At 36.3% G+C, this 15,128-nt stretch overlaps 2 non-coding genes across 2 annotated transcripts; one reads left to right on the plus strand and one right to left on the minus strand.

Moving 5' to 3' along the window:
• Positions 1–1,444: 1,444 nt before the first annotated feature.
• Positions 1,445–1,551, plus strand: LOC131834917 (U6 spliceosomal RNA). Its single transcript, XR_009355009.1, has one exon. It is a non-coding gene; the product is annotated as a U6 spliceosomal RNA (small nuclear RNA).
• Positions 1,552–5,930: 4,379 nt separating this feature from the next.
• On the minus strand, positions 5,931–6,037 carry LOC131834918 (U6 spliceosomal RNA). The gene has a single exon (XR_009355010.1). It is a non-coding gene; the product is annotated as a U6 spliceosomal RNA (small nuclear RNA).
• Positions 6,038–15,128: the final 9,091 nt, after the last annotated feature.

The raw sequence follows: 15,128 nt of genomic DNA on the forward strand, positions 1-15,128 counted from the left end.
CTTTGAAATATTTCACTCAGTATAATACCTTCAAGATCCATCCATGCTGTTGTAAATGGCAGTATTTCTTAATTTTTCATGGTTAAGTAGTATTCCATAGTATATATTTACCATACTTCTTTTATTCATTCATCCATTAATGGATACTGAAGTTATTTCCATCTCTTGCTTAGAGTTAATAATTTTATAATGAACATAAGAGTGCAGATATGTCTTTGAACAGTGACTTCGTTTCCTTTAGATATATACCTAGAAGTGGGATTACTGAATCATATGGTAATTTTACTTTTAATAATATGAATAATCTCCATACTGTTTTCCATACAAATTTATATCCCTATCACAGTGCATAAGTTCCCCATTTTCCCCAATATTTACCAAAATTTGTTAGTTTCAATTTTTTGGTAGTATATGTTCTAATAGGTAGTAATATCTTGCTGTGTTTTTCAGAGGTAAACAACAACAACAACATAATGACTTTGCCCTGAGTTTTTTATGTTGAGCACTTTTTAATGCTCCTGATGCGGGGCTCGATCCCAGGACCCTGGGATCATGACCTGAGCTGAAGGCAGCGGCTTAACCCACTGAGCCACCCAGGAGCCCCTGCCCTGAGTTTTTTACGTTGAGCACTTTTTAATGCTCCTGTTGGTCATTTATATAAATTTTGAAAAAAAAAAGTCTATTGAGATCCTTTTGCTATTTTTTTAATTATATATTTTTTTCTATTTGTATCTGTTGGTTATTAACCTCTTTTTATTTATAAGATTCGTAAGTATTTTCTTACATTCTGTGGATTGTGTTTTCATTCTCTCTCTCTTTTTTTTTTGGCTTTGTAGTATAGTTTCAAATCAAGAAGTGTAATTTCTCTTCTTCATTCTTTCTCAGAACTGCTTTGATTATTTGTTGTCTTTTATGGTCTCACATAAAGTTTAGGATTCTTTAATTACTTCTGTAAAAAAATAATATTGGATTGTTTTAAGATTTTTAATTTATTTATTTGACAGAGAGAGATGACAAGCAGGCAGAGAGGCAGGCAGAGAGAGAAGAGGAAGCAGGCTTCCTGCTGAGCAGAGAGCCTGATGCGGGTCTCGATCCCAGGACCCTGGGATCATGACCTGAGCCGAAGGCAGCGGCTTAACCCACTGAGCCACCCAGGAGCCCCTAACATTGGATTTTTGATAGGAATTGGATTTACAGATGGTTTTCGGTAGTATGGACATTTTAACAATGTTAATTCTTACCATTCATAAATATGAGCTATCTTTCAATTTGTGTCTCCTTCAATTTCTTTATCAATGTCATAGTTTATGGAGTACAGACCTTTCATCTTCTTAGTTAAATCTATTCCTAAGTATTTTATTATTTTTGATGCTATAGTGAATTAGATAGTTTTCTTTATTTTTTCAGATAGTTCATCATTAGAGTGTTAAAATGCTCCTGTCTTGTGCTTACTTTGGCAGCACATATACTAAAATTGGAATGATGCAGAGAAGATTAGCGTGATCACTGAACAAGGATGACATGAAAAACTGGGAAGCATTCCATATTAAAAAAAAATGAAACTAAACAAAATTCTTGTCTTTTATATATTGATCTTGTATTTGGCAGCTTTACTAAATTTTTTATTCAAAATTTTGTGAAGTTTTTAGGATTTTTTAACATGTAAGTTCATGTTATCCAAAAAAAGAAAATTTTACTTCTTCCTTTTTTATTCGTTTTTGGAGTCTCTTATTTCGTTGTGTTCCTTCTTTCTCTTTCTAGGACATCCAGTACTATGTCAAATGAGAGTAGTGAAAGTGGACACACTTGTCTTTTTTCTGATCTTTAAGGGGAAAACTTTCAAACGTTTTTGATTGAATATGAGATTAGCTCTGGGCTTGCAATGTGTTTTGTCTTTAATGGATTTTTTAAATTATTTTTTTAAACTTTTTATAAACATATAATGTATTTTTATCCCTAGGGGTACAGTTCTGTGAATCACCAGGTTTACACATTTCACAGCACTCACCATCACTCACCATAGCACCTGCCCTCCCCAATGTCCATACTCCCACCATCCTCTCCCATCACACCTCCCTTCAGCAACCCTCAGTCTGTTTTGTGAGATTCAGTCTTTTATGGTTTCTCTCCCTCCCAATCCCATCTTCTTTTATTTTTCTTTTCGTACGCCTGAAACCGCCTATGTTGCATCTCCACTTCATCATATCAGGGAGATCATATGATAGTAGTCTTTCTCAGATTGATTTATTTCGCCAAGCATAATACCCTCTAGTTCCATCCACGTCATCACAAATGGCAGGATTTCGTTTCTTTTGATGGCTGCATAGTATTCCATTGTACATATATACCACATCTTATTTATTGATTCATCTGTTGAAGGACATTTAGGTTCTTTCCATAGTTTAACTATTGTGGACATTGCTGCTATAAACATTTGGGTGCATGTGCCCCTTCAGAATGCCACGTTTGTATCTGTAGGGTATGTACCCAGTACTACAAGCACTGGGTCATAGGGTAGTTCTATTTTCAGCTTTTTGAGGCACCTCCACGCTGTTTTCCAGAGTGGTTGCACCAGCTTGCATTCCCACGTACAGTGTAGCAGGGTTGCACTTTCTCCACATCCTCGCCAGCATCTGTCATTGACTGACTTGTTCATTTTAGCCATTCTGAAAGGTGTGAGGTGGTATCTCATTCTGGTTTTGCATTGTATTTCCCTGATGCCGAGTGATGTGGAGCATTTTTTCACATGTCTGTTGGCCATTTGGATGTATTCTTTGCAGAAATGTCTGTTCATGTCCTCTGCCCATTTCTTCATTGGATTATTTGTTCTTAGGGTGTTGACTTTGATAAGCTCTTTATAGATTTTGGATACTGGCCCTTGATCTGGTATGTCATTTGCAAATATCTTCTCCCAGATAACTTCTGACAGTCATCTTTTGGCTTTGTTAACTGTTTCCTTTGCTGTGCAAAAGCTTTTTGATCTGATGAAATCCCAAGAGTTCATTCCTGCCCTTGCTTCCCTTGCCTTTGGCGATGTTCTTAGGAGGAAGTTGCTGCTGCTGAAGAGACACGGGGTTTAAGGGGAAGGAGGGGGGACAGTCCCCCAAAGCTCCCTATTCAGTGCAGGGGCGGTGTGCAGGGATCCTGTCATCTCTCCTTTCCTGTGGGGAAAGCACTGGCCTAGTTCGTGACTCCGCCTGAGCGCCAGAGTAAAAGGCCAAGCGATGCCTACACTGGGACATGGTAGTGTGCATAGAGTGCCATCCTAGGCTACGCACGCTACTGCACGGTTGTGGCTATGTCTGTTTAGTTCAGCCTGGCACAGTGAACCCAGGACTCGAACAGGGAGCCCGGGAAAGCAAGGCCCAAGATGCACCAGCTCTCCCGCAGCTCTTCTTCCCTGAAGCGACTGAAGCCTTGCTGAGGAAGCAGCGGCAAAGTGCTGTTCGCTCCAAGCCAAAGCCTCTGCGAAAGCACAGCATTCTCTGAGAAATGTTCTGTGGGCTGCTGCTGCTTGCCTGAGCCCAGTCTCACGGTGGGAGAAACCCGCATACAGCGAAAACCTCTTTGCCTGGGCATCTCCCCTGGGAAAGCACAGCATTCGTTGGGAAATCAGAGTTGGGTTTGGGGATGCTGCTACTGCTTGCCTGAGCTAGTCTCCGCAGCACGGTGGAAGATACCCGCATGGAGCGAACTACTCTTTGCCCTAGCATCCCCTCTGCCTGAGAGAGAAGCATGGTCGCACAGGTCTGTCACCGCACTCCCCAGGAGCGATTGTGGGGAAGCAGAGCACGCCGCCCCCGGGGAAGAGAAGGAGCCATTGGCCATGGGGTCGGGAAACGCTCGGGAAGCAGGATAGCCTGCCATGGCACGAAGAGCAGGCTGCTGGCAAGACAAGTGTCACCCGCTCCCTGTGCGGAGACATGGAAGCCTGGCTGCTAAGGAGTCATGAGGGAACGACTAGGGCAGGGATGCGTGCTCCACTCTGAGGAAGGAGTCTGGGCAGAAGGCAGGCCTGTCCTGTGCCTCAGGTCCCAAGGGGACAGCATCTCCTTGGCCACCTGTCCCAAAGGCAGACGGGCTTGCCACCAGGTGCCACGGTGGAAGATACCCGAATGGAGCGAAATACTCTTTGCCCTGCATCCCCTCTGCCTGAGAGAGAAGAGTGGTTGCACAGGTCTGTCTCCGTGCTCCCCAGGAGCAAGTGTGGGGAAGGCACAGCACGCGGCCCCGGGAGTAGAGAAGGAGCTGCTGGCCTTGGGGTCGGGAAAATAGAACAGCCACATGCAGATAAATGAAATTGTACCATTTCCTTACACCATACATGAAAATAGACTGGAAATGGATGAAGAATCATAATGTGAGAAAAGAATCCATCAAAATCCTTGAGGAGAGAACAGGTAGCAACCTCTTTGACCTCAGCAGCAGCAACTTCTTCCTAGGAACATCACCAAAGGCAAGGGAAGCAAGGTCAAGAATGAACTCTTGGGATTTCATCAGATCAAAAAGCTTTTGCACAGCACAGGAAACAGTTAACAAAGCCAAAAGATGACTGTCAGAAGTTATCTGGGAGAAGATATTTGCAAATGACATATCAGATCAAGGGCCAGTATCCAAAATCTATAGAGAGCTTATCAAAGTCAACACCCTAAGAACAAATAATCCAATGAAGAAATGGGCAGAGGACATGAACAGACATTTCTGCAAAGAATACATCCAAATGGCCAACAGACATGTGAAAAAATGCTCCACATCACTCGGCATCAGGGAAATACAATGCAAAACCAGAATGAGATACCACCTCACACCTTTCAGAATGGCTAAAATGAACAAGTCAGTCAATGACAGATGCTGGCGAGGATGTGGAGAAAGTGCAACCCTGCTACACTGTACGTGGGAATGCAAGCTGGTGCAACCACTCTGGAAAACAGCGTGGAGGTGCCTCAAAAAGCTGAAAATAGAACTACCCTATGACCCAGTGCTTGTAGTACTGGGTACATACCCTACAGATACAAACGTGGCATTCTGAAGGGGCACATGCACCCAAATGTTTATAGCAGCAATGTCCACAATAGTTAAACTATGGAAAGAACCTAAATGTCCTTCAACAGATGAATCAATAAATAAGATGTGGTATATATGTACAATGGAATACTATGCAGCCATCAAAAGAAACGAAATCCTGCCATTTGTGATGACGTGGATGGAACTAGAGGGTATTATGCTTGGCGAAATAAATCAATCTGAGAAAGACTACTATCATATGATCTCCCTGATATGATGAAGTGGAGATGCAACATAGGCGGTTTCAGGCGTACGAAAAGAAAAATAAAAGAAGATGGGATTGGGAGGGAGAGAAACCATAAAAGACTGAATCTCACAAAACAGACTGAGGGTTGCTGAAGGGAGGTGTGATGGGAGAGGATGGTGGGAGTATGGACATTGGGGAGGGCAGGTGCTATGGTGAGTGATGGTGAGTGCTGTGAAATGTGTAAACCTGGTGATTCACAGAACTGTACCCCTAGGGATAAAAATACATTATATGTTTATAAAAAGTTTAAAAAAATAATTTAAAAAATCCATTAAAGACAAAACACATTGCAAGCCCAGAGCTAATCTCATATTCAATCAAAAACGTTTGAAAGTTTTCCCCTTAAAGATCAGAAAAAAGACAAGTGTGTCCACTTTCACTACTCTCATTTGACATAGTACTGGATGTCCTAGAAAGAGAAAGAAGGAACACAACGAAATAAGAGACTCCAAAAACGAATAAAAAAGGAAGAAGTAAAATTTTCTTTTTTTGGATAACATGAACTTACATGTTAAAAAATCCTAAAAACTTCACAAAATTTTGAATAAAAAATTTAGTAAAGCTGCCAAATACAAGATCAATATATAAAAGACAAGAATTTTGTTTAGTTTCATTTTTTTTTAATATGGAATGCTTCCCAGTTTTTCATGTCATCCTTGTTCAGTGATCACGCTAATCTTCTCTGCATCATTCCAATTTTAGTATATGTGCTGCCAAAGTAAGCACAAGACAGGAGCATTTTAACACTCTAATGATGAACTATCTGAAAAAATAAAGAAAACTATCTAATTCACTATAGCATCAAAAATAATAAAATACTTAGGAATAGATTTAACTAAGAAGATGAAAGGTCTGTACTCCATAAACTATGACATTGATAAAGAAATTGAAGGAGACACAAATTGAAAGATAGCTCATATTTATGAATGGTAAGAATTAACATTGTTAAAATGTCCATACTACCGAAAACCATCTGTAAATCCAATTCCTATCAAAAATCCAATGTTAGGGGCTCCTGGGTGGCTCAGTGGGTTAAGCCGCTGCCTTCGGCTCAGGTCATGATCCCAGGGTCCTGGGATCGAGACCCGCATCAGGCTCTCTGCTCAGCAGGAAGCCTGCTTCCTCTTCTCTCTCTGCCTGCCTCTCTGCCTGCTTGTCATCTCTCTCTGTCAAATAAATAAATTAAAAATCTTAAAACAATCCAATATTATTTTTTTACAGAAGTAATTAAAGAATCCTAAACTTTATGTGAGACCATAAAAGACAACAAATAATCAAAGCAGTTCTGAGAAAGAATGAAGAAGAGAAATTACACTTCTTGATTTGAAACTATACTACAAAGCCAAAAAAAAAAGAGAGAGAGAATGAAAACACAATCCACAGAATGTAAGAAAATACTTACGAATCTTATAAATAAAAAGAGGTTAATAACCAACAGATACAAATAGAAAAAAATATATAATTAAAAAAATAGCAAAAGGATCTCAATAGACTTTTTTTTTTCAAAATTTATATAAATGACCAACAGGAGCATTAAAAAGTGCTCAACGTAAAAAACTCAGGGCAGGGGCTCCTGGGTGGCTCAGTGGGTTAAGCCGCTGCCTTCAGCTCAGGTCATGATCCCAGGGTCCTGGGATCGAGCCCCGCATCAGGAGCATTAAAAAGTGCTCAACATAAAAAACTCAGGGCAAAGTCATTATGTTGTTGTTGTTGTTTACCTCTGAAAAACACAGCAAGATATTACTACCTATTAGAACATATACTACCAAAAAATTGAAACTAACAAATTTTGGTAAATATTGGGGAAAATGGGGAACTTATGCACTGTGATAGGGATATAAATTTGTATGGAAAACAGTATGGAGATTATTCATATTATTAAAAGTAAAATTACCATATGATTCAGTAATCCCACTTCTAGGTATATATCTAAAGGAAACGAAGTCACTGTTCAAAGACATATCTGCACTCTTATGTTCATTATAAAATTATTAACTCTAAGCAAGAGATGGAAATAACTTCAGTATCCATTAATGGATGAATGAATAAAAGAAGTATGGTAAATATATACTATGGAATACTACTTAACCATGAAAAATTAAGAAATACTGCCATTTACAACAGCATGGATGGATCTTGAAGGTATTATACTGAGTGAAATATTTCAAAGATTTTATATATTTTTTTAATTTATGTATTATGATATCCCTTACATACAGAATCTGAGGAAAAGGCAAACTAATGGAAACTTAGAATTGAGTTGACAAGGGGTGAACCTGGGATGGAGTAAGGTGGTCAAAGGGTGCAAACTTGCAACTATAATGTGAAAAATTTCTGGGGATCTAATGTACAGCATGATGATCATAGTTAATAAAATATACATACTTTTTTATTGTGCTTCCCTTTATTAAACTTTGCATATATCACATTCTTACAAGTTGAAAGTTTATAGCAATCTTGTATAAGAGAGGTCTGCTGCCACCATTTTTCTAACAACATTTGTTCATTTTGTGTCTCTCTCTCACATGTTGGTAATTCTTGCAATATTTCAAGTTTTTTCATTATTATTGTATTTGTTATGGTGATCTGTGATCAGTAATTATGACCCACTGAAAACTCAGAACTAGTTTACTTAAGGTATATACATTGTTTTTCTTTAAAAACATAATGCTTTTGAACAGTACAGTATAGTGTTTATTTTTTATATGCACTGGGAAACATAATTTTTTATATGCACTGGGAAACCAAAAAAATAATAATTTGACTTAGTTTATTGAGATAATCACTTTATAGATGCAGTCTGGAACCAAACCCACAAGACCTCTGAAGTTTATCTCTTCTATACTATATACATAAAAGTTGCTAAGAGAGTAGATCTTTTTTTTTTTTTTTTTTTTAAAGATTTATTTATTTATTTATTTGACAGAGAGAGATTACAAGCAGGCAGAGAGGCAGGCAGAGAGAGAGAGGAGGAAGCAGGCTCCCTGCTGAGCAGAGAGCCTGATGCGGGACTCGATCCCAGGACCCTGAGATCATGACCTGAGCTGAAGGCAGCGGCTTAATCCACTGAGCCACCCAGGCGCCCAAGAGAGTAGATCTTAAAATTCCTTATGATACATGCATAAAAAACAGTGGCAACTATACGAGATAGTAGATGTATTAACATTTTTATGTAGATTATATTGCAATAAAGATGCATATCAATTTATCAAATTGTACAAAATTTACACAATGTTAAAAGTTTGCAATGTTATAAGAAATCATTTCTTAAACTTACAAATTATAATATGTCGATTTTTTTTCAATAAAGCTGGAAAAAACTTTTTGTAGAATTAATCTATTTTTCAAAAAAGGAAGTAAGGAAGTAGAAACTACAACTAACTCTGAAATAATAGAATATAAAATCCATTTTCGTTATATACACTGTGACAAAAACTATTACTTAGTTTACAATGAAGGAGTACTTATGAAGCATGAAGGATGGTCTATAAATAAGGCTGAAAGAGCTCAGTTTTAAGGTTTAAATTTAAAATCTTCTTTTGAAATACTAAACTGACCACCCAGGTTTCCAAACATAAATGTCTTAACTGCATGAATTTATTTCATACAATTCTATAATCTAGTTTCATAAGAAAGCAGCATGCAAATTTTGAATAAGACAGACTTGCTTAAGTTTCTTTATGTTCAACAGTAAAGGATACCTCCCTAAAAATAAATAGAAGAAAAATCAGCATATTTATTATGATAATTATTATTCATAATGAGATTCATATTGAATTAGGGAATATATATCCTCAGAGGGGGTAAAGTAAAATGAAATTTATTTTGGTAAATGTGTCTATGAATAGTCAATACAATGCCTCAATATAAATGAATATTACCATTTTGAACAATTTAATTACTATTATTAGAATTATTATAAGTATAAAAATAGCTATCATTTTAGCATGGAATATGAGAATCTCATGCTCCATGCTTCATCACATCCACACAACAACTCTGCATAATAAGTATTATCATCACCATTTCATGGGTGAAAAAACTGAGGCTAACACATTTAGATAACTGGTTTATGATTACATGGCTAGTAAAGATGCATCACACTAATTTAGGCTTTCTGATTTCAGAATTGTACTCTTTCCACTGCACATTCTATTACTCCGTAAATACTTGGCCTGTTTTCATTTAGTTCTTTAATTTTATTCATGTGGTGATGGCTTAAAGCTTCCTTTAAAGGAAGCTTAAAAAATTCATTTAACCAAAAGCTCCCAAGAATTAAAAATGTCATGGATCTAATGTAGACATGGATATCATTAGTTAATGGGTAACTATATATTTTCCACTCTAGTGAGGTAACAATCAGAGTATTTTTCTAAGTTTTAGTCTCTCAGTGTTCAAAAGGACTTTGTTAAAATAGAAATATTTAGACAAAGGTGATCGAAAGTCTGGATCAGGTCAACTTAAGATAAATATTAGGAAACTGAGGAAACAAATGGAGATTTGAACACTGAGCTATGATATAATGAATGGTTTCAAGTATTTAGTAGAGTATAGAAAAGCCCTTGAAAGCCTGGTCTTAGCCTAGCATTGCAGCTTCAGGGATTTCTGTCTATCTATCATCTATCTATCTAGATATAAATTTGAAAACTTTTTTAACTTAAAGATTTTGAGAAATAGAACATAATCAGCACCATAGAAGATCTGTTTATGATAACAACCTAACCCCTCCTCCCAGTTTGTTAATATTCTCTCTTATTTAATGTAACATTGTGCAAATAGACCACTACTGATCTGCCGTTATGAATGAAATAGCTATAATCATCTGTTTGCATATCCTGGTGAAAATATTCATTTAGTTCCATGTTGTATTTCTAGGAATGGACCAGATTTTTATTTTTATTTTTAAGTTTTCTAAATAGTGTCCAACTTACCTCAAATGATTTTATTATGGGCACTTTCATTCTTTCACATTCTTGCAAGACAATTTTACTGTTGCCCAATATGGTAAGTGTGTAATAGTATGTCATTTTAGGTTTTAATTTATTTTTAATTTAATTTAATTTAATTCCAGATTCATAAGAAAGATAAACAGTTTTGATATATGAGTGGCCATTTGGATTACCCTTTCTCAAATCTTTTGATATCTTAACATTGTGTCATACTGACTTCTTTAATAGTAGATATTCTGAATGAACTTTTAGCTGTGTAGGTCTTCTCTATTTTATTTTGAACTTGTTTTCATTTCAAAATCTTTATAGTTATTTTCATAATCTGCTTTTATTTTGCTTTGTCTCTTATCTATCTATCTATCTATCTATCTATTTGCAAGCAAGAGAGAGCGAGCAAGTGAGAGCGCAGGGAGGGATAGAAAAAGAAGGGGAAAGAATCTTAAGCAGGCTCCAGGCTCAGCACAGAGCCCAACTCTGAGCTCTATTTCACAACCCTGACATCATGACCTGAGCGTAAATGAAAGAAATAAAATAAAATTAAGGTGTTAAAAAAAAGGAAATAGAATTGGAGGTTTAATTAAGTGAGCCACCCAGGCACCCCTGTGGTATCTTAAATTAGCTGTCATATCTTTAAAGTTCTAGAGTATCCATTTGGTTCATTTATAAAACCTTTCTCAATATCATTTTTAGTTTCAGTTTTTTGTTCAATTTGCTTCCCCTCTCATTTCTTTGAGCAGAGTAATCAAGCCATTTTACAATCTTTATTGATCATTTTAACATCATACTTAATCCCATTTTGTCTATCAAATCTTGTTAATGGTTTTTCTTTGTGTGCTTTGTTCCATTTTGCTACGTTCAAGACATTATATTTGAAACTCTTATTGAGTAGGGATAATTAAGAGCTATAATAATGGTATGGTCCTCCTTGGCAGGATTTTCTCTTATATCTGAGACTCTATAAGACAATCATACTCCAAATTCAGTGATTGACTTTCTCAGTTTACACAGAAGGCAAGGTAGGCTATAGTCTTATTTCTGCTTCTCCTTGTGCTTTGGGGATCTCAACTTAAATTTGGGTTGTACCAGAGTCCTCAAATTTGATTGCTGCTGGATTTTGAATTTTGTTTCTCTAGTATCAAGAGTCTATTAACAACACAGCTCAGTGTGTTTTAGCAGTTTCGAATGCTCTCATAGGTAAAATGGCTTCAGGGCATATATCTCTAGGCTCTCATTGTATTTCGTATTTTGGCCCAGTAATTCCTCACTTATTTTTAAAATCATTCTGATATTTTTAACTTTAAAAGCTATTTTGTCTGGATTTTTAGTTGTCTTAAGTAGGAGTTTTTAGATCACCATTACTAGACCAACAACAAACATAGATGAAAATATCTGCAGTAGTTTATCACGTCTTTATGGCTTTGAACTTCCATAAGCTGAGGCATCCTTCTCTAATCACTTAGGCAAACTCCAATTTACCCTTTAAAACAACACAAGAATTGCTTCATTTATTAACATGTTCAGGGATGACTCTTCCCCACTGTTCTTACCAACTTTCCCACACATTCTTTGCTACCCACACCTTGTTTATGAACTTTCATTAGGTATATCAGCGTGACCAGAATTTTGCTCTATTGTATTTTTGTCCTTTAGAGCTTTAATTAAATATGAATTCCATAGAAAGTCTGTCCCTTTTCTTTCAAACCTGGGTTAGTTATTTCTTCTCATTCTTTGTCAGAAGTTACTTTATTAGAGAAACTTATAGCTCTATTGTGACTTTGGAGCCTTTACAGTTTTTTGACTGGAAAAATCACCCATCCCTGAGATTTTTACGCAGCTTCCTAGCTGATATTATTCAGAAATCTGTTCAAAACAGACTTTTTCAGGGAGGCCCTTTCGGACCACTCAGTTAAAAAACCTCTTCTCAATCACTGCTCTTTTTAAAATGGGCTTATTTATTTCAAATATGCATCACTATTAAAGAAAAACCAGTACGATTTTTTTTTTAAAGTTGGCTTACCTATTATCTATCTCTCCCATTAAAATGATTCCTCTGGTCTGGGGTTTTGTTGTGCTCACCTTAGGCCAGGAACTCAATAAATTGTCTCTGAATGACTGAATTGTTTGACTCCCTTGCTAGATTCTCAACTTCATGAGGCCAAAGATTGTTCTATTCAGTCCTTCTTTATCCTCAATGTCTGTTATATTGCAGTCACTTACATGACTAATGGGAAAAATCACAGAAAGAAAGAGTTAAAACTACAGAAAAACCCTGTAGGTTCAATAATACAAAGCTTTCTAAAATTATTTAGCCCAGGAATTGAATACTGGCTGCACTTTTGATTTTTTTAAATGGTATTGAATTTAATTTAAATGGAAATACTTGAATGGTAGGATAATAAAAAAATTATAAAAGCAACTTGCTCCTTAAAGTAAGAATTATATAGGGCATCTCTTCTAGAAGCAAAATCTTCAAATGTCAAACATCTGAAAGCATAGAAGGAGAAGTAAGAGTGTGAATTGTACTTCAATGCTCTTTTCTTTATATTCAGAACACAGCTTCATTCACACCTTTCCAATTTTTTCAACTCTTTTGACAAAGCCTTCAGAGGAGTTACTGCTGATGACAACCACCACAGGCTAACAGGAGAAATTTTATAAAGAAAAATAATAGCATGTTTTTCCCAAATTGTTAAGGATATGGTGAAGCTCTGTCAGATTCAAAGGAGGAATGTGCAATTCCATGCTATATATAATAATAACTTATTTTAATAGTGGCTTTGCAATTTTTCAGATATATCCATTTACTGAAACCACCATCAAATAAACAAAAACAAACAAATTAACAGGGGTTCGAGACAGAAATTATCTTATCTAAAAATAGCACATGTTCACAGAATACACAACACATATCCCAAGTACTACTATAGGTTTCAAGTAATAGTCAAAACAATAGTAAAAATGATTCAGACCCTACCAGTCAAATCATACTGTAAATCCTTATCTTTAGATCAAGTACACTGAGAGACAGGCAGAGAGAGAGAGAGAAGAAAGCAGGCTCCCTGCTGAGCAGAGAGCCCGATGCGGGACTCGATCCCAGGACCCTGAGATCATGACCCGAGCCGAAGGCAGTGGCTTAACCCACTGAGCCACACAGGCGCCCCCAAAGTGAGTATTTTAACGCAAAAGAGCCGGTTGGGAATATTGTTTTATAAAATAGTGGTTTTTTAAATTAACTTTTAAAAATTCAATTAGTTAACATATAGTGTACCATTAGTTTCAAATGTAGATTTCAGTTATTCATCCTTAGCATATAATAGCTAATGCTCAGTACTTACTGTTATAGCTTCTTGAAAGCAGAATTTTAACCCACTGAGCCACCCAGGCGCCCTTGAAAGCAGAATTTTAGATCACATTTTCTGATAATTCCATGTAGTACAACACTTTCCTGCTAGCAACCTTCAAAACATACTGTTTGTTAGAGGAATTTCTTTAATAATAAATAAATAGGAATTTATTTAAATTTATAAATATATAAAATAAATAGGGATTTATTTAAATTTATTTAAATATTGCACACTGTTTCATTGTTCATAAATAAGGTGATGATATTATAGCCATTAGTTGGTAGCACTGATATATCACTTTCTTTTTACTTCTCAGTGCATTCTCTTTACACAAAATAGATATATATTTTAAAAGAATCTGAATCTGTGGCAAACTTTTAAAAAACCCTCTACAGTAAAGTTTATCATTTTAAGTAATCTCAATTATCTTCCTCAATTGTGATAGTATATCCTTCTATCTAGGCCAGATATTGTATGAGGGATTTGAAGAGACATACTTTTCTAAATTTCACTTTTCTCATCGGCAAAATGCTTATCATGATCCTACAATAAAATACACTTACAATTTTTTGATGAAAATTTATTTATTTATTTTAAGATTTTATTTCTTTATCAGAGAGAGTGGGCGAGAGAGCAAGCACAGGCAGACAGAATGGCAGGCAGAGGCAGAGGGAGAAGCAGGCTCCCAGCCGAGCAAGGAGCCCGATGCGGGACTCGATCCCAGGACGCTGGGATCATGACCTGAGCCAAAGGCAGCTGCTTAACCAACTGAGCCACCCAGGCGTCCCTTTTGATGAAAATTTAATCTGTATAAACAATATATTTGCTGTAATGCGTGGTTCATGGAAAACATCTTATTTAATTATAAGCAACAACAGTATTAGAAATTAAGTAAATGTGTCTATAATATTTAAAGTTTTAACACAAAATTCCAGTGCTTTGCCTTATTTTCTCAAGTCCCTTTACCACTTTCACTGACAGAGTCAAATGTACTTTTTCTACTAGTAGCCAGCTCTTTGTCTTTTGTCAGAAAGATGCCCTTGTGAATTATTTATAATAGAGATACTAGCAATAATAAGAAGAATACTAATAAATAGCAATTAAAATGTTAAAAAAAAGTTTTCTTAACTAATTAGGGTTCTTAGACATCAATTAGAGGAACCACCTCTGGCAAGCAAATTAATCTGCAAGACATTCCCAGAATTAACAAGTCAGTCAGATACACGGTTGTCCGTAGACTGAAAGGTGAAGCAAAAGGACTATGTTTGGAAAATACGTAAGGACAGTGAAAAAAATGATCAAATTTTTAGGCAAAATAAATTCCTAGGTGTCCTTTCAATGGAGTCCTGGGCATTATGTAGCAGAAACTCTGGAGATTATCTCAATCCATTGGAGTCACCCCGTTTATTAGCTTGCTATTGATAAAGTTATTTACAAACTGTAGAGCAAGAGGTTATAATGTAGAAAACTGATGGTAATGCACAAGATTCTTGTTAACAATAATGCAAGTTAGTGACTTTTCAT

The sequence above is a fragment of the Mustela lutreola genome, chromosome 6 (assembly GCF_030435805.1).
Source record: "Mustela lutreola isolate mMusLut2 chromosome 6, mMusLut2.pri, whole genome shotgun sequence".
Classification (NCBI taxonomy): Eukaryota; Metazoa; Chordata; class Mammalia; order Carnivora; family Mustelidae; genus Mustela; species Mustela lutreola.